Source organism: Oryza sativa, chromosome 3 (assembly GCF_034140825.1).
Source record: "Oryza sativa Japonica Group chromosome 3, ASM3414082v1".
NCBI lineage: Eukaryota > Viridiplantae > Streptophyta > Magnoliopsida > Poales > Poaceae > Oryza > Oryza sativa.
This window is the reverse complement of record NC_089037.1, coordinates 19,921,260-19,949,058: the sequence shown is the minus strand read 5'-3', so window position 1 is coordinate 19,949,058 and position 27,799 is coordinate 19,921,260. Positions and strand designations below refer to the sequence as shown.

The window sequence follows — 27,799 nt, the reverse complement described above, 5'->3', positions numbered from 1 at the left end:
AGCTTGAGATAATTGTGGTGGGAAATGGCTTCGAACTTGTTCAGGGTTGCACGGCCGAAGATGGCGTTGTAGTTGTATGGGATGTCGACGACGTCGAACAGTATTTGCTCTTCGCGTCTGTTCTCCCCCGAGCCAAAGGCTATCAGGAAAAGTGCTTGGCCGAGAATTTGAACTGCTTCTCCGCCGAAACCGTGGAGCGATTCTGGTGCTGGGGTAAGGGCTTGGGTAGGCAACCCCATCTTGGCATATGCCTCAGCGAAGATAACATCAGCCGAACTCCCTCCGTCGACCAGGATTCGTCGAACTTCGAAACCAGCTATCTCAGCTGAGATTACCAGGGGATCTTGATGCGGGAACATAACTCCTTTTGCATCTTCCGGCCCAAAAGATATTAGCTGGTTCAGATACTGCGGTGCCCCTTCACCCGCCGAAGTGATGCTGTGGACCATACGGATCTACATCTTCTTCTGCCGTTTGGACAACTGGCTTGGCGGGTTAGCCCTTGTAATCACTTGCATTACCCTTCGCTGTACATCTTGGCGTTGTTCGGCTGGGGGTGTTTGCTCCTGAACTGCTTCGCGGGGTGCTTCGACAGTTGTTCCCTGCTGTGGCCTTGGGTCTTGCGCGTTGCCATGTTGCCTAATGTTTCGGCATTGCTCCGTGGTGTGCGAAGAGCGTCCGTGAAAGGCGCAGTAGAGGTCTTTTCGGACTTTCTTGCGGGCTGGCTGCTGATGGTTGCTTGCTTGCTGGGCATCGAACACCTTGCGGAGGGCTTGCACTTCTTCGACGGCCATCACAGCCTTGCCTGCCCGGTCTGTTCTGAACTTTCTCCAAGTCTTGGGGGCTTGACCTTGTCTTGGTGGCTGTCCTTGGATCGCCGGCTGAGACTGGTGGACAGAGAGGGGAGGTGGTTCGGCAACTTGCACTTGTGCTTGAGCTTGAGCAGCGGCGACGGAGGCTTTGTTGTACTCAGCTTGTATAGCTTGCCGTCGCTTGGAATCCTCCTCGCCCCTTGCGAACCCGTCAATGATGCGAAGTAGGTGCTCAAGCGTCTGTGGTTCCTTGTTGGCGATTTTTCTTGTGAGTTCGCCCTCGAGCAAACCGGCCGAAGCGGCATTTATAACCGATGCCTCGGTTATGTCTTGAACTTGGCACCAGGCTTGCGAGAAGCGACGCATGTACTCCCTTATCGACTCCCCCGGCCTTTGGCGAATGCCAAGTAGGTGTTGCTGCGTCTTCGGCTCCTCGTAGGTGCCTCGAAAGTTAAGGACAAAAACATCGCGCAATTGCTCCCATGAGTAAATGCTATTGGCTGGTAAATTGAAATACCAAGAACGGGCGATGCCGTCTAGAGCGAGATGTATTACCTTCGCCTTGGTATTTTCATCACCATGAGCCGCTTCGATCGCTGACTCGTAGATAGAGAGGAACTCCTTCAGGTCAGTTTCGCCCGAATAGCGCGGGACAGGTGGGAACTTGAACTGGGGTGGGATTGGACAAGTCTTGATTCCCCCACTCAGTGGTAGCCCCTTTTCGCTTCCCGCCCTGTTTACCGCACCTTGCTGCGGGTACAGTGTGGCGAAGGGCGAAATCGCAGCTTGTGCGTGAGGTTGGGCCATGGCGTTCGCCTGCCCGGCTCCAACTGGTGGTACTTGCTGAGCCGCCATGGACGGGTCAAAAATTGGCTGTGACCACGTCATGGCAGCTTGAATTGGTGCTTGGTTTGTTCCGAAGCTTGGAGTCGGAGCTTGCTGCCGAACGGTTGGCGCCTGAGCAGCGTTGACGAAGTCGAACTGCGGTCCTTGATTCCACGGCGAAACTCCCAGGCCCGGCTGAATCGGTGGCAACCAATTAAGCGTACCTTGACTTGTATTCCCCTCCGGGCAGGCCGATGGGGTTGTACTTGAAATGCAGTGGGGCTGGTTGGGTTGCTGAAGGAAAGCTTGGAGTTGCGCCTGCAGAGCCGAAGCCCCTTCCGCCACTGATTGTGGCGCTTGGCCAGGTGGTTGATGCTGCCCGGCGAAGTACACCGGCGCCTGTGCAGCTTGTGGCGGAAAGGGCTGGGTCGTCACTTGCGGATGGACTTGAGGTGGGACATAGCCCGCCGAATACTGAAGGATTGGAGCCGACGTGGCCTTGGCCCGCCTTGCTGCCTCGTATGCTTGTTGTTGTTCTTGCATTTGGCGAAGCATGTCTTGGAGCCGTGTCATGTTCTGCCGCATGGCTTCCATGTCGGCTTCGGCTTGTGCTTCGGGGTCAAGGCTGATTTGGGCCTGTACAACGGCGAGCGCAGTTGGGGTCGCTGCCGGCTGCGATGGAGCGGCTTGGGTCACCACCGGTTGGCTTGTCGAAAGGACCTCCGCCCTGGTCTGGAGTGCCCTTGCCGCCGCAGCCGCCTTCGCCACGTCGGCCGCGTTCGGCACTTGCACAGAGGTTGCAGGGGCCGAAGGCGGTTGTGATGGTGCTTGCGCTCCTCCATCTTCGGCCACGGGCGCCGAAGGCTCTGCTCCTTCCTCGGCGGCCATGTCCAGTCCGGCGTCGCTCTCCTTCCGCCTGGCAACCTTCTCCTTCACGACCCTCTTCAGTGGCATTCGTTTTCAGTGGTTTCGCTCGGAGGTCCCCACGGTCGGCGCCAGCTGTTGTCGAAACGACAACTACATACGTCGAAAGACGTGGTTACTCAACAGTGGTTGGAAAAACGAAGTGTATTAAGTTTTGAATTTCACTTGGGGAATCCCCCTGTTACATGGCCCTAGGGGACTATTTATAGCCCCATTACAGGTTCTTACTACTAGGGTTTAGGTTGTACAGGGGAATTTACATGATTACCCTTACGAAAGGGACATTTACAGAGGTACATAATGTTATAGGGGCTCATGGGCCCCTAATGGGCCGTCTGGCGATCGCCGGCCCTATAGCCCTTAGGCTTGATGGGCCGGAAAGGCTTCCTCGGCCCTCGCGGGGGTGAACTTGCCATGGCGAAGTCGTCTTCCTTCAGCAGGTAGTCTTCGTCTTGCACCCTTCGCCCGAGACGCCTCTGGCCTGGCAAGGCACTCGTACGACTCTTCGTCTTCCACCGTTCTTGCTCCATAGCCTTTGCCACGGGTTTCGGCAGATTAGGTCGAAGGGCCTCATGCCATCCGCCAACATCTATATTGTCGGTAAAATTTTCTGCGAAGAAACGACTCGCGGCCTGACGCTCCGGAAGAAAGCTTCTGGATTTTCTTTGAAGTTTTCCGGCAAGTTGAAACCAGTCATGCACTACCCTGTTTTCACAAAAAAGTGAAAACAATTAAGGTTAGCCTGCAAAGGAAAATGGTTATATAGAGGTAAATATAAAGTATTAGTTCAGGTAATCTCTATTATGAATATTCCCCGGCAACGGCGCTAGAAATGTTTGTTGGTATTTCTTAACAACATTACTAGAAATATAATTTCCAACAATGGCGTAGAAATACTTCTGGTATATTATGGTTACAGAGTTCATCTGCAGGCGCACGGATATACCATTGTAGCATTTCACCCGAGAGTATTCCAAGGGTATCGTATTTATTTTATCCCGTGATAAGATCATGTAGAGAGAACTTGACTAATAATTTATATATTACTTGTGATAATCATATTCTAAGCAAGGGTTAAAATAATCCAAGGGTAGAGTGACACACAAGCATTAGCTACTCATTCTCTTAATATATTATCTAAGCCAAGTGGGAAGAAAAGAGAAAGAAAACCTATTCCTATACTTCTAATATACATAGTATTACATAGTATATATACATTCTAGTTAACCGATATACTAGCTAATACTCTCTATCCGATGCCCTCCTGGTACTTCGAGAAGCCACCCCTGACTGCCGAGTTCCTTACGACAGCCCGTCATGACCATACAACCGGGGCTAAATACAGAGGAATACCCTCCGCAGGGAATTAACTTAGGATTATATACCAGTGCGGAGGAATACTCGTACTGAACTGTCACCATCAGTAGCTCACCTCTCATCCACAGTTTATAACCCCAAATAATGATATCCCGTAATCTAGACACCACGCCTAAACTATCAGATACTACTCTAATATCATCGTCATGACATAGAGTAATTGCATAAGCAAACATTATACCCTCACCAAAGCATCTCCCAGATATGCTAACCGTATATTCAGTATAGCATGAACATAATGTAAAGTAGGTACTCATATACTCGGAAAATATTTCAATACCATAAATGTATATAGAAGAGTATTCTAATAAAAGTACAAAGCTTACAAAAGAGAAAAGGAAAGCTACTAGAGCCATATCCAAACTCTTCCAAAGGCTTCCGGACTCCTGATTTCTACTCTATTCCTATTCCACCAGCTAGATACTACTAAACTAAACTTGAGAGAAATGAGCGAGCTCATGCTTAAGGTGTGTGTTGAAGTGAAGAGAGTGAACTCCTTAAATAGGCAGGTAGTAACGGTTATGGTGGTTGGAAAGGTCGGTAATACCCTCCAACCGCCATAGGGCGTGAATCTCCACCGTTCCCTCAAAACCCTGCATCCATCGGCGCGAGCATTGGTTCGGCCGAACCCTGGGCTGGCCCAACCAGCCCACAAGTTGGCTGGTGTCCTCCTCTGGTGTTCCTCTCCGTAGACTTGTGAATTTTGGCTCAGTGTGTCGTGTTAATTCTGAGTTCTTGGCCCATTCATACATAAGTCTGGTTCTCGACATCGTCCGATTGATTTATCGTTTGAGTTGATGTCGATTCTCCTCCACTTTATTGTCATTCTCTGCAAAAGGTTAGTATACCTAATAGTAGTGGAATATTATATTCTAGTAGATATATGCATTGCAAGCATCACTAGTTCTCCTCTGTTTTGGTAATATTGACGGTCGAAACTGATCGATAACGACCGTCAACAGGTGGGTGCACGACCTGGAGGTGGGATGGGGCTTGGTGGAGAGCCTAAGTCAGTGATAGGTGGGATCATGTCGAGCTGGGCCCACGGGATAGATAAAGGAAGGTTAGAAACATGGGTTAATTTGATTCATGCCACTGCAAATTTATAACTATGCCACTAAAATTTTACAAAATTAAAACCGTACCACTGCCGTCACTTTTTCCATCCATCCTCTTCATTTTTCGTCTTCTTCCGTCCTTCTCCCACCTTCCACGCGCCACGAGTCCTGGACGCCACCGCCGCGGTTGGCGAGGCAGCAGAGTAGCAGACCGCGGCGTGGATGGGGCCACGCGAGAACAGGTCAATGAGGAGCGTGCCCGCCTCGGTGACGTCGGAGAAGACGACGCAGGTGGGGCCGAGGTCCGCGACCAACTCGTCGGGGCCATTGCGGCCGCCCAAGCCGCTCCGGGAGCGCGTGACAGCGAGTCAGTGACTACAGGGTGGCCCCAGCGGAGCAGCTCGCGGACGACAAAACACCCAATGTAGCCCGTGGCACCCGTGACGAGCATGGTGGTCTCCGACGACGCTCGTGTCCGGAAGGGTTGCGCCGCCGCCACCGAAGCAGCAGGCAGTGGCTCTACTGATGACACAAGGAGAAGATCACCACGACGGGCACTCTTAGGGGCAGCAGCACTGAAGAATGAGGATGCGAGGTGGGCGGAGAGCAAACAGGGACGTGGTGGAGGATGAGGATGCTGCTGCTGCCGGCTGCCGCTTTTTCTGCTGCTGCCTGCTGCTTGCTGCTGCTGCTGCTGCCGCTGCCGCTGCGGCTGCCGCTTTTTGCTGCTGCTTTTTGCTGCTGCTTGCCGCTTGCCGCCACCGCTGCTGCCGTCGCTGCCGCTGCCGGAGCTCCTGCACTTACCGCACCAGCGCGCGCCGCCGCGCTCCCGACGCATGCAGCCGCCGCGACGCGCGCCAGTAGGCGCAGACCCGGAGCTGCATGGCCGCATCGAGCGCGAGGGAGACGACCAGCGACAGGAACGACGGTACCCACCACCTCCTGCAACAGGTAGAACGCGGCGCGGCACGCCGCGTCCATGAGCGCCTCGAGCGTGCACGCGCGGCGGCCGAGGCAGGACTCCTCCCGCTGCCACAACTTCAACAGCAGCAGGTGCCCCGCGCTCCCGGTGATCTCACCAAGCGGATGGCTCCCAGAAGTCTCCGCCTCCGCCACCGCCTTTTCAAGAAATGCGGCGACCTCCGAGGTGGCCGGCGCGGGCGCCAGGCTGCTCATCTGGTGCGGGCTTTGGGAAAAAGATGGGAGGAGGACGGAAGAAGACGGAAAGGAAGAGGATGGATGGAAAACGTGACGGCATTGTCACGGTGACGGCATTGTCACGGTTCTAATTTTGTAAAATTCCAGTGGCACGGTTACGAATAGACGAATTGTAATGACATTTTTCTGAATAGGCAAATTTACAGTGGCATATATCAAATTAACCCTAGAAACAGAGGTACACACAGAGGTACACATTGAAAATAGTGGATTTTCAAGAATTTTCTCTCTCTCCTTGGGTAACTAGTTTGACCTAGCTACAAGAGTGTCAAAAATATATGTTCTAGTGCGGAGATAGATTGAGTTACCTAGTTTCCATTTTTCAAAGTTTCACTTAAAAATTCGAAATATTTTAATTCTGGCAAAAAGGTGAAAAGGGGTATGCTGAGAACTACAATGAATTTTAATAAGGTCAGAACTGACTGTAAAAATTCTAGAAAAAATTTGTTAACTCATGATAAACAATCTAGTATTTGAATAAATTATGAAAGTTATTCCCTAATGTTCAACTTAATGCACACATAGATGATGCTTTGTTTTGCCAATTAGGGGTATAATTTGCTCCAAAATTTAATTGAATGTAGAAGCTAATGCAAAAATAATAATTATGCAACATATTAACAGAAATAAGTAATCCTAAATACCTCGTCCTAAAAGATAGGGCTATGACACTCCGTTTCTCTTTTTTGTTGGCTGTTCGCTGCCAGCGAACGTTCGTGCATTAGACCGATCCATCAAAGCCCATCTACTACTGCGCACGTATATCAATAAAAATTTCTTACCAATGCTGTTTGTCTAGCTTGCATCGGCTAATTAATTTTTGAGAAATATTTTGCTTACTGCACAGGAGATCGGCCGACCAAGGCTACTGATCTCTTGATTTTTGGGATTTTGCTAAGTACACAAGTCAAATATATCAAGGTTTTGGCTATGAGTTATATGGCTAGAATTAATCGAGGAATATCTTCGTCAACTCAGGTCGTAGTTTCACCAAAGGTAATCTCCGATTCGCCTAACCCATCCCTTGCTATTCAAAAAGTTAATGATCGTTGTGTAGATGCATCTGCTACTCCTAGTTTTGCTTCTATATAATATGCTTATAATGCTATGGAGGGGTCAACAAGTGTTTATACAGCCGATTACACATGAATCGGCTATATGCAGAACCTAACTGACGGTATGACCGGTCATGACACCGGTCTAAACGCGCCCTATGCCAGTCAGACTGTGACTACCATGGCCGGTCAGACCGTGTACTATGCCGGTCAGACCGTGCCCACCATAGCTGGTCAGACCGTGCCCTATCTTGGCTAGATCGGGCCTCCTGTGGCCGGTGTGACCGCCCACTAACCACCGGTTAGATCGGGCCATGGGCCGGTCAGATCGGGTGCTTAGCCGGTCAGACCAGGCTATCTATAGCTGGTCAATAGCTGGTCAGACCGGTTCCCTGGAAATTTCTCCAGGTTTTCATACCACGACTAGCAGTGCTGATTTTAATTATTATTCATCACCTGTTAATACTGTAGGTCATGCTACTACACATATCCCTAATGCTTATAATGATCCTAATAGAGGATATCCTCATGACATTGGATATGGCCAATATAATAATATTGTGCCACAACAACCACTTTTTAGGCCACCAAATCCACCAAGGCCTGAAACTATGGAGGATCGGACTAGGACTATTATTAGGGAAAATTTTGGTATCAAGGTAAGGAATCGTGCTAGGGTTTACCAAAAGCCGTATCCTGATTATTATGATAATGTCCCATATCCTTGTGGCTATATAGTTCCCGAATTTACTAAGTTTAATGATGAGGATAGTAGGACTACATGGGAGCATATAGGTCAATTCTTGGCGCAATGTGGTGAGGCTAGCAATTCGGATGCATTTAAATTGCGCTTGTTTTCTTATTCTTTGTCCGGTATTGCTTTTACATGGTTTACTTCTTTGTCGGCAAATTCTATTCATACTTGAGCTCAATTAGAACAAAAATTCCACGATTATTTTTACACTAGTGAAACTGAGTTTAGGTTGTCTGATTTAACATCGATTAGGCAAAAGTACAATGAATCTGTCACTGATTATATTGAGAGGTTTAGAGATGCTAAAAGTCGATGTTTTAGTTTGAATACAACTGAAAAGGATTTGGCCGACATTGCATATAATGTATTGCTTGATTCTATTAAAGAGAAATTGAATGGCCAGATATTTTTTGATGTTGATCATGTGTTGCATGAAGCTCTGGCTCAGGAAAGCCGAGTGGATGACAATAGCTTAAATGCTAGTTTAGATGATAACGCAATAACATGTATAGCCAAACCAAACGACGGTTCGGATTGTGCTAATAATTCATGCAACAATGCAATAACTAATATAGCTGAACTAAGTGTTGGTCCGGATTGTGTTGCTAGCTTAGACAATAGCACCATTGAAAATATAGCCGAACTATATGACAGTTCGGATTGTGTCACAAGCAAAAGTAAATTAGTATTGTTACCTAAGACCGAATTATAGATCGGCCATGTGGGTGTTGGAATAGATAGTGACAATGTCTTGCAGGGTAGCAGTGTAGAATCCAAAGTAGCTATGCATACATATCAAAGGCCATATCCTGAATACGTAGATTATGTCCCATACCCGCAAGGATTTGAGGTGCTCAACTTCACGAAATTCACAGGTGAAGATACTAGAACAACAATTGAGCATATCGGCCAATTTATTGAACAAATGTGGTAAGGCCAGTAGTGATGATTTACTTAAGTTAAAATTGTTTCATCTTTCTTTGTCAAACTTTGCATCTACATGGTTTAGTTTACTTCCTCCTAGTTCAATTTCTACATGGTCACAAATGGAGCATGAGTTTGATGATTATTTTAAAGATGCAAGCTTGATGGAGCAAAGACCAATTGATAATTCATCGATCACTTGTGAAACTATTTCGGTTACACCTATGCCTAAGACTGGAATGGCTAGTAATCCTCTTCCTATTAGTCCTATTGACTTTGACAACAAGAAAGTGTTGATTCGGCCTAGTCAAGCCGAATCCACGAAAGGGAAAAATGTTATTATTAGAGATCCTCGGCCCAAGACAATTAGGATTAATAATGCTAAGGCCGAAGATTATAAAGTTACAAAAGATGAGTCATCTAGTTCCAACAAGACTAAAAAGCCGAAGCTCACTGTTGAGATGCTTATGGCTAAATACAAGAAGGGATTGGCCGATCGATTTGATAATCGGCCTAGTGATTCGAAAAGACCAAGATCGTCTCCTAGGAAGAGATTTGGTCAAACGGCAAAGAAATCGGAGCCATCAACAATACCAACTCCATACAAACCTCCGGTTGTAACGCCATGGTATCCATATCCAATGTCGCTATACGGTTATCCTTTTATGTATTATATGCCGTGGATGCCTCAATCACCTATGTCGTTTCATCAAGAATGGAAGGAATCACCTAGGACAGTTCCAAGTCATTCATTTAACTCAAGACAAGACCGTTTCTCACACAAGAATCGGTCCGGTGGATCAAAGGTTAAAAAAGTAAAGAAGGTGTGGGTGAGAAAAGAAGCCAAAGCTCTGGAGGTCGTTACTACCAAGGAGGAGTCTCAAGATGTTCAAGTACCTACTGGAGATGCAACGAAATTATACAAGTGGAGAAGACTAAAGCCGATGCTGTTACTGTTAACATCGGCGGTCTGATTGAGACAGCTGGCCGGTCTGACCACCAGACTACGGCTGGTCTGACCGACTCTCCTGGCCGGTTTTACCGACGGCTTGTAGCCGGTCCGATCGGGCCTAGAGGCCGATCTGATCGGGGGGGGGGGGGCATCAGGAACGAGTCGGCGATCTGAGAACAGCATAGGAGCTTCCACTTCAACTGAAAATACCTAGAATTATCATTTTGCTCTTGGAACACAACCACAGCCGAAGTCGATACCTTCTGGCTTATCTCGCTCTCAAAAGAGGAGGCTACAACGTCTTCGAGCCATAGGTCTAAAAGAAAAGGAGGCCAAAGATGTGGAGAACAAAACATGTAATAATTTAGAGCCTCGAACATCACCTAGGCAAGTGTGGAGACTCAAAGAGGTAAAAGTTAAGAGATCGGTGATTTCCCAAAGTAGTGATAAATCCAATTTGATGAGAGAAGAATCACCGGTCATTAGAGATAAGTCTCCTTCACATGATGCTATGGGTGTTAGTGCGGTATTCATCTTGCCTTCGAAATCGCGCAATCAAGAAAGCCGATTTTGCTTGGGGGGCAAGACGTCAATATGCTTATGAAGAAATAAAGAGAGAAGAACGGCGATGGATACAACATCACATCTTTGAGCTGCCGTTTGTTGGACGCTAAGGCAAGGTATGGATTTATTGTGGTCATCATTATATTATATGCCTATGCCATGTTAAAATATTGCTTGCTATCTAGCACATGTGTTTGCTCATCAAATTGATATTATACATATATGTTGCAAATGCTAGTTCCGAGTGGTAGAATTGGCAAATTGGCATATAATTTATTTGAAGTATGATTTGGCTCATGAGTATTTGATATTTACTAAAAGCCAAATCATGCGTGTTTCTATGGATCACCATATAAGATATAGACTTCATAATTACTACACCATGAAAGTTTTGCTTCTTAGTAATTTGGCTTATGTCAACGGCCAATGTGATGATTTGTTCTAATATTGCCTAGAGTTGTTATGTTTTGGAACATTGGCCTTGTTTTAATATTTTGCATACATGCTCAAGCCGATTATTTATATTTGTAGTTTATTGTAATTCATGTGTACGAGACATATGACTTTGGTGATTCATTATTAATCACACTTCAAGTGGCTAAGTATTTTTATGCCTTAATGATTATTGTTTCAATAGCCACTTGAAACTAGTATTCATCTAGACATATTAGTTGGGTGTTATAATTTTTCATATGTCTAGAAAGAAGGAATTTTGGTTCAATAATTTGATACACCAAGCATCTGGCTATAATGTGAAAAAAATTTATATACTAAAAGCCGATGCTTGATTTCAAAAGTATGGAAGAAATTGGCAAAGTCATAGACCAGAGGCGGTCTGACCGGCTCTGCATGGCCGGTCTGATCGGGCAGACGGGGCGGTCTAACCGACATTGCGTGGCTGGTCTGACCGGTCCCAGACAGGAAGCTGGGGGCACATTACAATTGATTCAAAGGCCGAATTAATTGTGAATTCGGACATTTGTGCCCACTAGTAATCGTGCACGTGCAATGCACGTCATGTTAAACTTATTGATTCAATTTTATTAATAGTTAAAAACAACAAATTCATTCTAAACCACTAATGCTAACATGAAAAATAAGTGACAAATGAGGGACTTCTTCGGTGAAGAATAAGGAAAAAACCCTCCTTGGTCCCTTTTGTTTCCGCTACCGTCTAAAAAAAAGTTTCAGTACTCACTTCATTGAAAGAAACTTTTGCAAGTGCCACCACCAGTTAAATCATAGCAACTAATTTTATCATAAATAAGCAACTATATCCCCTCACCATAACAATTTGCAACCAGCGGATAAAAACAATAATTCAGGTAAGGGTTAAGCTAATCAACATGTTTCACTACTGCTGATCATCAAGCTACTGCTGATCATGGGAGAACAACTGGCGGAGCATGTATATCCATCCAAACAATGTTGCAGAATTTTCCTTCTAAAGGAATATATCTGCATAGAGAAATTTAGCAAGAAAATTTGCTTGCTTAAACCAAAACGTGTCCTCAAGTAAAATTGATAGAAACCTAGCTTAAAGGAAACAGCCAGTGCATTTAACCGTAATACAGAAGTAACCTCATCTGACTATTCATTGCTTTTGGTATTTCAATACCAAGAAATCAAAATTGATGATTGAAGACCAGTCTCTCTCAATGTAGCAGTTACCTTGAAAACCAAAGGAGACAATAGATTATACAACATTCACGGCATGTCTTTCCTTTAGTGAACAACATTCAAGGCTTCAAGCTTGAATAATAGTGGGAATAAATTTTAGGGAGTATACAAATATTTAAACCAAACAAAATAATTTATATTAAAGGAGAAATCAAAATCTTTGCTGCTTCTCACCTTATCCACCGAGCAGTGGTTGTCAGGTATAAACTTTGATGTCATGAATTTTTCCTTAGTAGTTCTAGAGGGAACATGAAGTTGATTGATGCCAATGCTTGTGATGAGTTCATTCACCCATGCGACCAGTAATAACTCCACAAGGTATTCTCGATGCATTATGAAATTACGTTTCGCTGGAGCTACTTCAGCTGTAAATTAGATAAATATAGTTTGGATACAAACACTCATAAAATTGTAATTTTGTGAGAGTAAACAGTTCAGAGCAACTTCAGTGAAGTCTGTCTAATTTACAAGCAAACTGAGCAAGACATTAACTACTGAGTTCCACTAAGATATGCCACTGAAACACCCAAATCGCTCAACATTGCAGAAATTGCAGAAATTCCTAGTTAACTAAAGTGCCAAGACCTAAAAGAAATTTGAATCCAAAGTAAAGGAAAGATGCATGTGATTCAATAGATCGGGAGAACCTGAGACTGAGATGTATCATGGATGGATCCCCAAATAAAGCACAGTAAGGAGGAGGGGAGGAGGACACAACTGCTCCTACCATTGGTGAGGGTCGCCGCTGGAGGTAGAGATTGAAGAGTGGCGTGCTCCCTCCGTCACGCTCACAAGTCTGGCTGGCGACTATAGTGGATCAGTGCACGACGACAATGACCGACGGCGGGGCGCGGCTCGATGAACAGAATTAAACAAATAAAATTTCTGTTGAAAATATGTCGAGTGAATTTAACATTGGCCAAACAAATTTGTCCTCGTTGCACCTGTTGACAGCTGCTGACCTGATGTTCCAAGTGGAATTTGGATAAAATTCAAAGCAATTTGATAAGCATATAATTAAGTTAAACAATCATATATAACTAAACATTAATATACAGCTAAACAATCGTAATGGCCGTATATGTAGAAAAAATGAGGTCTTGAGGTTCAGAAATTATCTCCAATCCTAGACAGCTACTATTATGTTCCTCTGTAAACTATTCAGCTTGAACTGTACATGTTGTCATATAGTGAAGCATTTGAGATCTCCAAACCTATGACAAATCAGGAGTATGGAATACAGGGAGAAAAAGCATTGAGCTGGAAGAAGCAACCATCAGCAATACAGGTTGAGATCTATTAGAAGTATATGACAAATCGCTATAAAACGGAATACAAAAATTACATTGAGCAGTAAAAAACAATTTGAGAAGCAAACCATCAAAATTTTGTGAGATCGAGATGATATCAAGATATATGAGCAGTACATACATGTGACATCTGTTCTCATCCAATTAGTTAGCTGCAAAACCGATTTGCAAATGAAGCAAAATATGGAGTGTATTGACCTGGCCTTGCAGCAGGTCCGGATGTAGAGCTTACTGCATTGACCATGGAAGTGGGCTGAGGGGAGGAGCCGATTGACCTGAATAACCCACACAATAGATGAATTGATTAATTGAGCAGTCAATTGATCGATATCCTCGCTAACAAGAAAATAGATGTAGGTGGGCATTGGGCACGCCGATGGGTAAACACATGCTACTTCTGTCCAACGACCACCGTAAACCTAAATGGTTTGCATTATGTGCGCAAATAGGATAAATCAAACAAAGACACTATAGGAGGCCGGTGCATGAACCGAACAGAAACCCCCTCAAAATCATGAGCGTAAACCCCACATTCCCCTCCATAGACCCGCAAATCAACTATCACAACTCTAATTTCGATCGGTTATCCTGAGCCCACCGAACGGCAATTGAGAATAACCGAAAACAATTTACCAGGGTAAGACCTAGCTGATTGTGTAGCTCCAGCCCTCTGGACCTATTGAAGATAACGTGCATCAAATCAAACACATGTACTGCAAATTATTATGTGAAACTGCACATACTTGATTCAATAAAATGTATAACTGCTGTGAATTATTAGTTAGATTAACCAGAGACATTCAAGTACATTTCCTCGAGATAATTCAACCACTGGAGATAGTTCACATGGTCACATGTTGTTGACATCAATAGGGGAATTAAAGTGGAATCAAAGACATGAGATCCAGTGCAGTCCGTCGCACGAGTGGAGAGGCTGTGTATTCACGTGGTGACGTGGTGAAATCGTATGGTGAAGATTTACATGATTTGAGGATGGATGGTACGGATTGATCCAGATGATTTGGCCTGTAGCATTGGAGGGGTGCAACTCCTCATTTTTATATTAGTATAGATATAGATATAGATGAGTCAGAAGTAGACTGGAAAATCCCTTTGATGGAATATTTGAAAGATTCTAGTCTTAGGGTTGATCGGGAAATTCGGTGGTAAGCATTCAAATACATTTTGCTTGATAGAGAGTTATATCGCCGAAATATAGATGGAGTGATTTTTCTAAGGTTGCTATGGGAGAAGTACGTCAAGGGATTTGCGGAAATTCATCAATTGGCCCATAAGATGAATTGGTTGCTTAGGAGAGCGGGGTTCTATTGTCCGAAAATAATCGATGATTATTTCAAATACTATAGGGGATGCACAGCTTATCAACGGTTTGGCAATGTTCAATTGGCACCTGTCGCCGTATTGAATTCTATCATCAAAACCATGGCTGTTTCGAGGTTGGGCTTTGGATTTCATTGGTCAAATTTATCCTTCGTTATTAAAAGGCGATTGGTTCGTGCAAGATGCAACAGATTACTTCACTAAGTGGGCCGAAGCCGTGCCGTTCAAGAATATTTGATGAACCCTGAGTTCCACTCGACACTCAAGGCTATTGTTGGCCCGATCTTTCGGTGAGTTGAGATAACTACGATTTGGGAGAAATGTTGACGACCCGACTACAACCGTACGAGACGTTGTGTTGCGCCTTAGCGATCGATACACCTCTCCGTGAGTTGTTGATGTTGCCGGTGCACATCAACCCTATTCCTGCAAGCAAATCAAAGAAACAAGCAAGAACAAGATAAAAGCAATATGATATTGCAAATAGGAATTTAATACAAATGATAAGTTGGGGTTCCGAAGAACAAGCAGACGGACGGTCTAGCCGACATGCGCGCTGCAAGCAAGTAGCAATGGCTAAACTTTAATCTATCAAAACCCGAGAAACCCTGAAGGTGTAACTAGCTATATATAGGGGTGGGAGGACGACCTAGGGGTGCCTAGGGTCGTGCTCCACCAGCTTGGGGCTGGGGCGCACCCCACATGGGCCCCACCTAGGCCGGGGTCCCAAATGAAGTTACAAGCCCACATGCCCATGACAAGTGATGCAGCACCTTGTTTCTTCATCTGTGGATGACTTGGATGGAATTTGGCGATGATGCCAGATCCGTTGGAAAGAGGACTCCGAGAGCTTTCCATCAAGTACTCATGGGCCGAAAACGGAGGTCGTATGCAGATTCGGCGGCCATTTGAATTCAGCAGTGTAGCATGTGGCCGAATCTGATTCCAGCACTTGGAGGACTTGATCTTGATATCATCTTATTCTTCCATGATGTGAGCAATGGTTGTATCCGTAGTAGCCATGGTCACATCATCCTCCCCTTCTTCACGGAAAACCGTCCTCAATTTTTCCATATGGTGCTCATCGCGTAGTCCATTTACAACAACCTGTTTCTTCCAATCAAAACAAGAGAAACTCGAGACAATTTGGTTAGCAATAACATTTCTCTCTAGCTTGCATGTTTTATCCACATGTACAGGAAGTTCTAAATCCGAGCAGATGTAAACTCTATGCACAAAATATATTCCAAGATCATTATATTCACCAAAGATGTGAAATATAACATTGGTTGGACATGGCAAATCAGACTTAGCAAATAATTTCTCCTTCAAATTATCGAGCTCACAAAAATCATCAAACTGAACATAGCCCAAAGTATTTAAAGAAGATCTCAATTCACGCTCCTCTGCTTCATTAGCAATGTGAACAACATGCTTAAAATCAGCGCAGTAATAATTAACAGTAGTAATAGCATGTTCATTCACTAGTTGTGGTATGGATATAAGTGAAGCATTATCACACAACTCTTCTTTATCACAAGGAACAGCAAACAAATCAACTTGTGACAAAGGAATCTCAGCAGTTGGTTCCACTAATGGTTGCTCTACTATAGCATGAAATGTGGACAAATTCAATTCATTAACAACACACTCACCTTTATTAATTTCAGCACCATTAAGTTTACCTTTGATGTCCTCTTCAGATGATGGAGGTGTCTCGAACTTGAGTGTGAACAATGGAATTGGTGGCTCTTTCATGTCTCTTTCCTCCTTTTCGTGATTACGCACTTCCTGCAAATGGTTAGTAATTGGAGGCAAAGACATAGCGTGTTTCTTTTTCATATCCTACTCTATTTTACTTTCAGCATTGCAAGCAAGTTGTAACAAATGAGAAAGAGATCTATACTTTTCACAAGCAAGCATGTCCTGAATTTCTTTGTTAAGCCCACGTAAAAACCTCAATTCTTTAGCTTCTTCGCATTCATCTAAACCACAACGTAATAAACAAGCTTGCATATCATGATAGTATGAAGTAATAGTTCTGGTATCTTGTTTTAAACATTGCAGTTTGTTGAACAAAATGTCAGCATAATACATGGGAACATAAACATTTCTGAAATATCGTTTCAGGTCTTTCCAAGATTGTGGTATTTTGTTATGCCTACAAAGATGTTTCCAATCATTAGAAGCATGTTTAATTAAAACACTAGAGGCACACATAACCTTTTGTTTCTCAGACAAGATATGCTTTTGAAATTCACTATCAACCGCTAGCTCCCAATTAATGTAAGCATGAGGATCATAGTTTCCCTCGAAATAAGGCAGTGCAGATTTGATCTTACCTAGAACATCATCACTTACCTCATAATGGTCATGTTGATCACTCCTCATGTCTTGATGAAGATGTCGATGTTGAGCACAGCTATCCCCAATTATCTTGCGTATCCCTGCCATTGTTAGTAGAAAACAAGAAATATACACAAAAATATGCGCGTTCCTATTAACTACTAGGTAGTGGCAGCTCAAAAATCACACACACTCAAGCTTTTAACCAAGCTCTTACAAGATCTTACCAATGCAAGTGGAATGGTGACATACACCGACTCAACCAAGCACCCCAATGGAGGTTGGATGTATCGATGCCTTGGCAAATACTTGCGGTATGGCTGTAATCAAATCTGTGGAGCTCTGGGTAGGCTTATATATGTAGCAAAGGAATAGCAAATGCTCAACTCAGATAATGAAAAGTTGAATAATTGTTCAAAGTCAAGTACCGTGCTGGTCCTAGGCTAGAACGTACTAGAGACGCGAGCCTAGACACAAACGATACCACAAGATAATACTAAAAACAACTCAAGCACGCTCTGATATGTGAAAGCAAACTCAAAGATACAACTGATTTTTCTCTTTTCTTTCTTTCTTTTTCTATCTTTTTCTTTCTTTCTTTTCTTTTTTTTTCTTTTTTTTGGTGCGGCTTTTGTTTTCTTTCTTTTTAGCACCTTTCTGCCTTTTTTTTCTTTTTTTTTTATTTTTTTTTCAGCAAAAACCAACTCATGGACCTTAATGCAAGATTACAAGGACTCAACTGTAAATATACAAATTACAGGGACTCAAATGCAAAAGTGCAAACCCAAAAATTTGAACTATACAAAAATGGAATGCGCTCGTCCCATAGGTTCCGTTTTTGCAAATAGATCTCGAATCCGACACTCAAAAATTTTTCACCAAGCTCTCTAGCAACTCACGGTATAGATGGAACCGAGAAGGAGATGGAGGGAGTTGGACTCGACGTGGTGGTGGGCGGCAGCGGAAGGATACTGCACGCGTCCGGATTTGCTGAGAGGAAAAAAGGAAACTGATCCAATCTACTATTTTCTTTCCAAGCACAACAAAAACCAATCTAATCTTCTCTTTCCATCCAACTCACGCGCAACACCCTCCTTCCATCCAACTCATGCGCAAGAGCACAATCGACCACGGCACAAGGCAAACCAGACCACAGAGACCAAGATGCAACTGTTAAACTGACCGACAGAAACTTCTGTAAACTACAAAAATTGAACCGTGGCAGCGAGCCGATTCCGTTTTCGTAGGTCCCGACGACAACAGAGACACGATGACGGTGACGACAGTGGTATTAAACGTGACCAGAACTCGAAACTCTAAACGGACTAAACGCTATGACCAGCAACACGACTCAACGATGTAACGCAAAACTCAACAAAGCAAAAACTGAAAAGAACAATGCAATGGCACAATATGGCTAGGTAAATGATGCAATTTTTTTTCTAGCTATTTTCTGGTTATGGGTAGATAAAAACTCACCGAGCAATGAAAGCTCTGATACCACCTAATGAACCCTGAGTTCCACTCGACACTCAAGGCTGTTGTTGGCCCGATCTTTCGGTGAGTTGAGATAACTACGATTTGGGAGAAATGTTGACGACCCGACTACAATAGTACGAGACGTTGTGTTGCGCCTTAGCGATCGATACACCTCTCCGTGAGTTGTTGATGTTGCCGGTGCACATCAACCCTATTCCTGCAAGCAAATCGAAGAAACAAGCAAGAACAAGATAAAAGCAATCTGATATTGCAAATAGAAATTTAATACAAATGATAAGTTGGGGTTCTGAAGAACAAGCAGACGGACGGTCTAGCCGACACGCGCGCTGCAAGCAAGTAGCAATGGCTAAACTTTAATCTATCAAAACCCGAGAAATCCTGAAGGGGTAACTAGCTATATATAAGGGTGGGAGGACGACCTAGGGGTGCCTAGGGTCGTGCTCCACCAGCTTGGGGCTGGGGCGCACCCCACATGGGCCTCACCTGGGCCGGGGTCCCAAATGAAGTTACAAGTCCACAGGCCCATGACAGGTGATGCAGCACCTTGTTTCTTCATCTGTGGATGACTTGGATGGAATTTGGCGATGATGCCGGATCCGTTGGAAAGAGGACTCCGAGAGCTTTCCATCAAGTACTCATGGGCCAAAAACGGAGGTCGTATGCAGATTCGGCGGCCATTTGAATTCAGCAGTGTAGCAGGTGGCCGAATCTGATTCCAACACTTGGAGGACTTAATCTTGATATCATCTTGTTCTTCCATGATGTGAGCAATGGTTGTATCCGTAGTAGCCATGGTCACATCAATATTACTTACTTGAAGGTAATTGACTTTATCTTGAAGCATATTGTTCATAGATTCGGTATTCTTTAAACTTTGACTACGGATCAAGGAGCTTCTTTTATATCCAAGGAGGCGAATCTTATGCTATTAAGTTCTTGAGTTCTTCTCCTTACTATGCTCAGACTAATGGACAAGTGGAGTCAAGTAATAAAACATTGTTGAAATTAGTCAAAAGGATATTGAGAATACCTAAATAAGTGGCATGAGGTGCTTTCGGAAACATTATGGGCTGATAAGATATCTAAACATAGTGCTACCAAAGCCACTCATTTTGAATTGATTTATGGACAAGAAGCCGTTTTGCCGGTTGAGGTAAATCTTGGCTCTTTTTGGTATTTCAAGCAATACGACTTGTCGGTTCAAAATTACAAGACCTTGATGGGAGGCAATTTTGAAGACGTCATCGACAAGCGTTTGAATACTTTGAAAGAGATGGAGACACTTCAAGGATAGCATTTTTCAGAGAGCAATCAATGGGAAATACTTAGGAAGTCCCGTGGCCGGTAATTGAATTATCGCCCTGAGAGAACATGTTCTATGCTTTTAGGTTCACAATGTTAACCCAAAAGGCAGGAGGGCATGTGTTTTCACCCAAATTTAGGAAAATTGCCAAAGTTTGGAAATTGCCGTGTTTCCTTCACAGGGCCGGTCAGACCGTAGGTAGGTGGGTAGTTTGACCGCGGACGGAACTCCAGTTTGACCGCAGGTATGTGGCCGGTCAGACCGTCAGGGTCTGAGCCCGGGTCTCGAGTTTCCTTGGTTAGGAAGGCATGTTTCGGATTTCCTTTGGTTTCTATCCCGAGTTGGACGTGGAGGAGGACCTGTAGAGGGCAAGACCAACCCCTATTTAAGGAAAAAGGCCGATTCAATTGTAATCCGCCAAATACACAATCTACTTGAATCGCTTTTTCTCTTATCTTTACTTTTCAGCCATGTTTTCTATTTTACCTTAGTTTTAGTCCATCTTTGTCGATTTGTGTTGTAAATCGTCCGCCGCCGCTGCGAGAATGCGACACCCCTTTGTAGGTTTGTCCTGAAAACCTTCCGTTTTGCCCACGAGACGGGTAGTTATCCTCATATCGATCTAAATCGGCCTAGTGGCTGATTTTGATCTCTAAATCAGCTCCGCTAGCCGGTTTAGCCATTTTCTACAAAACCCATCTTGATTTGGCCTTTTGGATAGATCGAGGTGGTTGTCGACTCTATATCACCGCAAGGCGTTTATGGACCTAATAGGTGCATCGACTAGATGCACCTAATAGGTGTAGTTCAGGTGGTTTGGTTTGGGCCTGTCGCAACGTGGTTTAGCGTTGGACAGTGATGGTGTTAATACTACTTAATTATATATTGTTTTACTGCTTTCAACTTATGATTTATAAATGCTGCTTTTTACTGCAAATATCCTATCAGCCAATCCTTTGATTATCCTTGCATCATACCTTCCCCTTGGTATGACTTGTTGAGTACGGTGGTTATACTCAGTCTTGCTTTATTTTTCCCAATCCCCAAGAAGCAGAGAATCGTCAGATGGTGAGCATAGGGTGCCATACCTATGCTTGACTGATAGCTATTATTATAAGTGAACTCAGCAAATGGTAAACAAATTTCCCAAGCTGGTCCATATACCAAGGCACAAGCTCTTAACATATCTTCAAGAATTTGATTAATTCTTTTAGTCTGTCCTCCAGTCTGAGGGTGATAAGTTGAACTAAATGCTAGCTTTGTGCCCATTGCTTCAAGCAACTTCTCCCAAAATCTAGAAGTAAATTGACTCCCTCAATCAGATACTATTCTTAGTGGAACTCCATGTAAAACAACTATTCTGTTCATGTACAACTTAGCTTATTGTACTCCATCATATGTTTGCTTTATTGGAATGAAGTGATCCACTTTAGTCAGTCGATCAATGATGACCCATATAGCATCGTAACCTGACCTAACCTTTGGAAAACCAGTGATAAAATCCATTCCTATTTCATCCCATTTCCATTCTGGTAGTGGCAAGGTTTGTAGCAAACCTGCTGGTCGTCTATGATCTGCTTTTACTTTCTGACAAACATCACACAAGTTGACATATTCTGCAATCTCCATTCTCATATTCTTCCACCAAAATGTATCCTTCAAATCATGGTACATTTTAGTGCTACCTAGATGAATAGAAAATACTGAATCATGAGCTTCTTCAAGTATCATGTCCCTAATTTCCTTCTTATCAGGTATACATAATCTTCCTTTAAACTTAATTGTCCCTTGCTCATCTTTAGTAGAATAAGTGGTGACTCCTTTCTGAATATCCTGCCGAATCTGTTCTAAATATTTGTCTTCCTTTTGTGCCTCTCGGACTTGATCTAAAATGTTGGCTTAACTTCTAAAGCTAACAAAAGTCCAGGTTTTACAAATTCTAACCTTAGTTGTTGCACTTCCTTCTGTAACTCTGCTGGACACTGTTGAATCATTGCATTATTGCAGTGTCCTTTTCTACTCAAGGCGTCAGCAACTACATTTGCCTTCCCTGAATGGTACTGGATGTCAACATCATACTCTTTTATTAACTCCAACCATCTGCATTGCCTTAAGTTCAGGTCCGGCTGAGTAAAAATATACTTTAAACTTTTATGGTCAGTGTACACTTCACACTTGTTGCCTAGTAGATAATGTCTCCAAATTTTCAATGCATGAATAACTGCTGCTAATTCCAAATCATGTGTTGGATAATTCTCTTCATGAGGTCGCAGTTGTCTCGAGGCATAAGATACAACTTTTCCATGTTGCATTAACACACATCCAAATCCTCGTCGAGATGCATCACAGTACACCTGAAAGTCCTTTTGGCAACCGGGCAACACAAGTACCGGCGCACTAGTTAATCTTGTCTTCAACTCTTGGAAACTCTTCTCACACTTATCTGACCACTCAAAAGATTTATCCTTCTTCAATAACTTCTGGCAATCTTTGAAAATCCTTCAATGAAGCGACGATAGTATCCTGCCAAACCATGAAACCTTCTAATCTCATAAGCTGTTTTAGGTTGCTTCCATTCAGACATAGCTTTAACCTTTTCAGGGTTAACCTTAACACCTTCTGCTAAAATAATGTGTTCCAAAAATGCAATCTCCTTCATCCAGAATTCACACTTTGAAAATTTAGCATACAATTGTTTCTCTTTCAACCTTTTCAATACCAACCTGAAATGTTCTGCATGTTCTTCTTCACTCTATGAGTAGATAAGGATGTCATCAATAAAGACAATGACAAACTTATCAAGATAATCCATCAGTGTGTGATTCATCAAACTCATAAACATCGCTGGAGCATTGGTAACTCCAAATGGCATAACTATGAATTGGTACAATCCATACCTTGTTGTAAATGCAGTCTTTGGCCTATCTTCTTTCTTAACCTTCAATTGATGATATCTTGATCTCAGGTCAATCTTAGCAAATATTTGGCACCTCTCAACTAATCAAATAGATCATTAATTCTTGGCAAGGGATATTTTTTCTTAATTGTCACATAATTCAAAGCTCTATAGTCCACACACATGCGTTGACTTCCATCCTTTTTCTTGGCAAATAGCACATGAAATACCCACTCTGAAGTACTCGACTCAATAAATCCTTTTTTCTAGTAACTCATTGTCACGCCCGGAATTTCTATCCAAAATTCCAAACGCTTACATGTGTGTGAACCCTCGTCCAGGAATCAGCCGAGGCACACAATAACAAATTGATAATAGAGTACAATTATTACTCTAATTAATAAGCGAATAAAATGTCATTACAGAGGTAGATAGTTCCTCTCAATCAATAAAGATCTAAGCAGCGGAAAATAAGATAAACGGTGCAGACGACTCCACTCCACAGGCAGCTTGACCAGGGCTACACCTAATCCTCCACACCATCAGCATCATTGTAGAACTCTTCCTCTGATGAATGATTGCAAGGTGAGTATATGACATACTCAGCAAGCCACGCAGCAAATATGCAAGTGCACAGGATAACAAAGGATGGCATAATAGGGTTCCATTTGCATAAACAGCATTTAGCAAACATTTGAGAATTTAATAAAACAGTTAAGTAATATTTAAACAATATTAATCCAACGCTATACAACATACCCTGTTGTATAGGCCCAACCATTCTGAACAACCATACCCGGCTGTACAGATCTGAGTATATGACATACTCAGCAAGCCACGCAGCAAATATGCAAGTGCACAGGATAACAAAGGATGGCATAATAGGGTTCCATTTGCATAAACAGCATTTAGCAAACATTTGAGAATTTAATAAAACAGTTAAGTAATATTTAAACAATATTAATCCAACGCTATACAACATACCCTGTTGTATAGGCCCAACCATTCTGAACAACCATACCCGGCTGTACAGATCTATCTCCAAACCAGGAATATACCATTCCAAACCAGGAGCTAAACAAATTATTACCAGTTATAGCATCTTTTATTATGATGAGAGGTGTGAGACTAATCACGAAAGACATTGTTAGACCCGCCCATAACCGCGGGCACGGTTATTCGAATAGTTTTACTCTGATCAGAGGTGTACCACTGTACCCACAAGACACAGCCCCACATCATGTCACCATGTGCCTCAATACCACCACGGTACCTCGGAAAGGAGTTGTGACAATACCCCTTGCATAACACAATCCACTGCAGCGCACCATTCCTGGATCATAATCACCCCCTTATAAACAAGGCATGGACTCCCCAGCGACCCCTGTGGGCTTATCTCCGCCACTTCTCAGTCTGGTGCCCCGCAATAAACCAAGCTATACAAAAGGTAAAGCCGTTGCCCACGCTGGCTTGTGGTTGGCACGGTTAATGTTTCACAACCGAAACTCGTGAACCGGTCCTTAATTGTCATGAGCACGACTCTCAAAACCATGTGCTCACAACCCACCATTATCAGGTTTTAATTGGCAAGTAATTAATTAACCAATCACGATTGACCATCGTGAACTATCATTAAGTCCTCATTAAATAATTAATAGTGAATCATAAGTTATCCCAATAGTGTGCTAATGTTTCTAAGCATGGCTAAGCATTCATATCTAATATCTAGCTGAACCAATATATAAAGCCCAACTAGTCAAGTTATAATAACCCAAGGTATCAAGGAATAAAGTAATCAAGAACAAAAGGGCTATAACAAACAATAGGTTAATTCCACCCAATGACATTCGAAAATAAATGCAATAGTTGAATAGAAACAATAGCTTTAATCGGGATCAACATGCTCAAAGGGTTGTTTGGGATCTATGTGACTTGCCTTGCTGGCCTTGGAACTCTTCAAATTCTTCTCCTGCGAAAACGGACTCTCCGGAAACGTCGGAATCTAAGCAGAAAAGAGCAAAATCACCAAAACAGCACATAAACAAGCATGAACAGTACATGTGGATATTTTTAACATGTAGATCTCAATTTTAGAAAAATTTAGAGACTTGAACCAACTAAATCCGAGCTAAGTTGAATTAGTTATGAATTTTTAAAGATTAAATCGGATTAAAACACTTATATGGATTTTAATTGAATTATGACGCAATAATGAATTATTTTTGAAAAGGAAAAGGGAATTATTGCGTCAGAGGCTAGGGTTTGCGGTGGACCGGGTGCACGGCAGCGGTTCATGGGAACGAACGGCCGAGATCGATCCATCCAAAACGGACGGCCGAGATCGATCGGGTCTACGGTGGCTCACGGCAAACGGCCCCGATGACGTCAGCGGCGACGTCACCTCCGGTGGCGGCTCGGCGGCTCGGACGGCGCACGCTCGCCGGCGAACGATGATGCTTCGGCACGAACGAAAGGCACCAGGACATAGAGCGCGACGCGGCGAACTCAGCGGTGACCAAAACGGCGGCGGAAGATCAACGGACGGCGACGGCGACGAGGTCGAAGCGGCGGAGAAGATCGGGTCGACGGCGGCGACGGTGCTCCGGCGGTCTTCGGCGACGACGAAGGGGCGGACAAGGACGGCGACAACTTGGCGACCACGATGGCGACCTCCCCAAGCGACGGCGACGGCTGGAGCGACGGCGAAGCACGGCTGGAGCGACGGCGACGACGGCGGCGCTAGGTCACACGGCGCTAGAGCTCTTTCGACGGCGAGAGACGAAGGCGAGGGTGGCGGCGGGTAGAGGAGACACCGGGGGTCCTTATATAGGGGTTGGAGGGCGGCGGCGAAGGCCCACGGCGGCCGGCGACGCGAAGGAAACTTCGGGAAAAATGAATCCGAATCAAACTCGAATCCATGAATTTCCAAAGTGATTTAGACGATGATTCCAAAAGAGAAAAGGTAGAGGAGATCTCGAAGATTGTTTCCCCTCAATTGATTTCACCGGAGAAGGAAAGACGCGGCCGAATTTGGAAGGAGACGGCGGCGGCGCGGCGCTAGGGTTTCGGGCGGCGGTGGCCGGAGGTAGACGATGAGTCCGACAAGTGGGACCCACCTGTCAGCGACAGCGCGCTCGCGCGGCTGCGGACTGGACTGGGCCGACTTGGGCTGGGGAGAGCGAGAGAGAGAGAGGGTTTTGGGCCGACTTTCGGCCCAAAGCCCAAAGAGACTTTTAAAACCTTTTTCAATTTAAATTATTCATGAAATGCAATTCCATTTATTAAAAATACTTCCTTAGCTCAAATAAATCCCAGAAAAATCTAGGAATTATAGAATTAAGCAAAGTATTTAATGAAATTTTATCTGGCCCCATTTTATATTGGAATTTATTAATTAAAATTAGATCTTCTCTTCTAGACTTTTAAAATAAATTCTAATAATTCCAATTAAACAACAATTTATATATTTAGGATTTTCAGGGTGTGACAAACCTACCCCCTTAAACAGAATCTCGTCCTCGAGATTCGTAAGAACTGGCGAACAGATGCGGATGAGCTGACTTCAATTCATCTTCTCGTTCCCAAGTTGATTCTTCTTCCGAGTGATTACTCCATTGAACTTTGCAAAAACGGATAACTCGATTTGTGGTTCTTCTCTCATCTATTTCCAAAATACGGATTGGTTTCTCAATATAGGTCAGATCCTCTTGGACTTCTATCTGTTCAAGATTAGCTTCCTCGGTAGGTACCCTTAAACACTTTTTCAATTGCGAAACATGGAACACATTATGGACTCCTGCCAAAGATTGAGGTAACTCCAACTGATAAGCAACCTCTCCTCTTCTACTGGCAATCTTATAAGGTCCCACAAAACGCGGTGCCAATTTTCCTTTGGTGTGAAAACGATGAACTCCTCGAAAAGGCGTGACACGAAGATACACATAATCTCCTTCGCCAAAACTTAGATCTCTACGACGATTGTCGGCATAACTCTTATGACGAGACTGGGCCACACGCAACCTTTCTTGAATGATTTTCACCTTTTCTTCTGCTTCCCTCAGGATATCGGTCCCGAAAACCTGACGTTCTCCCGTTTGATCCCACAAAAGCGGAGTGCGGCACTTCCGACCATACAGTGCTTCGTACGGAGCCATCTGAAGACTAGCTTGATAACTGTTGTTGTACGAAAATTCTGCATAAGGTAGATTCTTATCCCAACTTCCACCGAAGTCTAAAGCACAAGCTCTCAACATGTCTTCCAAAATCTGATTCACCCTTTCGGTTTGTCCGTCTGTCTGCGGATGATAAGCAGTACTAAAGTTCAGCTTAGAACCCATCTCTTCCTGAAGCTTCTTCCAAAAATTTGAAGTAAACTGACTGCCTCGATCAGACACTATTTTCTTTGGGACGCCATGCAAACACACAATTCTTGCCATATACAATTCCGCCAACCGACTTCCGGAATAGGTTGTCTTTACCGGAATGAAATGAGCCACTTTGGTAAGTCTGTCGACTATCACCCAAATAGAGTCATGGCCTGATGACGTTCTGGGTAGACCAGTGATGAAATCCATACCAATTTCCTCCCATTTCCATTCAGGAATCTTCAAAGGCTGCAACAAACCGGCGGGTTTCTGATGTTCTGCCTTGACTCGCTGACAAACATCACATACTGCTACGTACTCTGCGATTTCACGCTTCATACTTGCCCACCAAAATCCTTCCTTGAGATCCTGGTACATCTTAGTACTACCAGGGTGAATGGAGTATAAGGTATCATGGGCTTCCTTTAGAATTGCATCTTTTAAATCTTTGTTGTCGGGGACACAGATTCTCTCGCCCAACCATACAGTTCCTTGCTCATCTTCCAAGAAACCGATAGCTTTTCCTCTCCTCATATTTTTCTTAATTTCTTGAATATCAGGGTCGTTAATTTGGGCTTCTCTCACTTGATCAATTA

At 43.8% G+C, this 27,799-nt stretch overlaps 1 long non-coding RNA gene across 1 annotated transcript; it reads right to left on the bottom strand.

Moving 5' to 3' along the window:
- Positions 1–11,697: 11,697 nt before the first annotated feature.
- LOC107280447 (uncharacterized) lies at positions 11,698–14,143 on the bottom strand. The gene is made up of 5 exons (XR_003241563.2): positions 14,087–14,143; positions 13,652–13,728; positions 12,871–13,105; positions 12,318–12,508; positions 11,698–12,134 (listed from the first exon to the last, which is right to left on the bottom strand). It is a non-coding gene; the product is annotated as an uncharacterized lncRNA (long non-coding RNA).
- Positions 14,144–27,799: the final 13,656 nt, after the last annotated feature.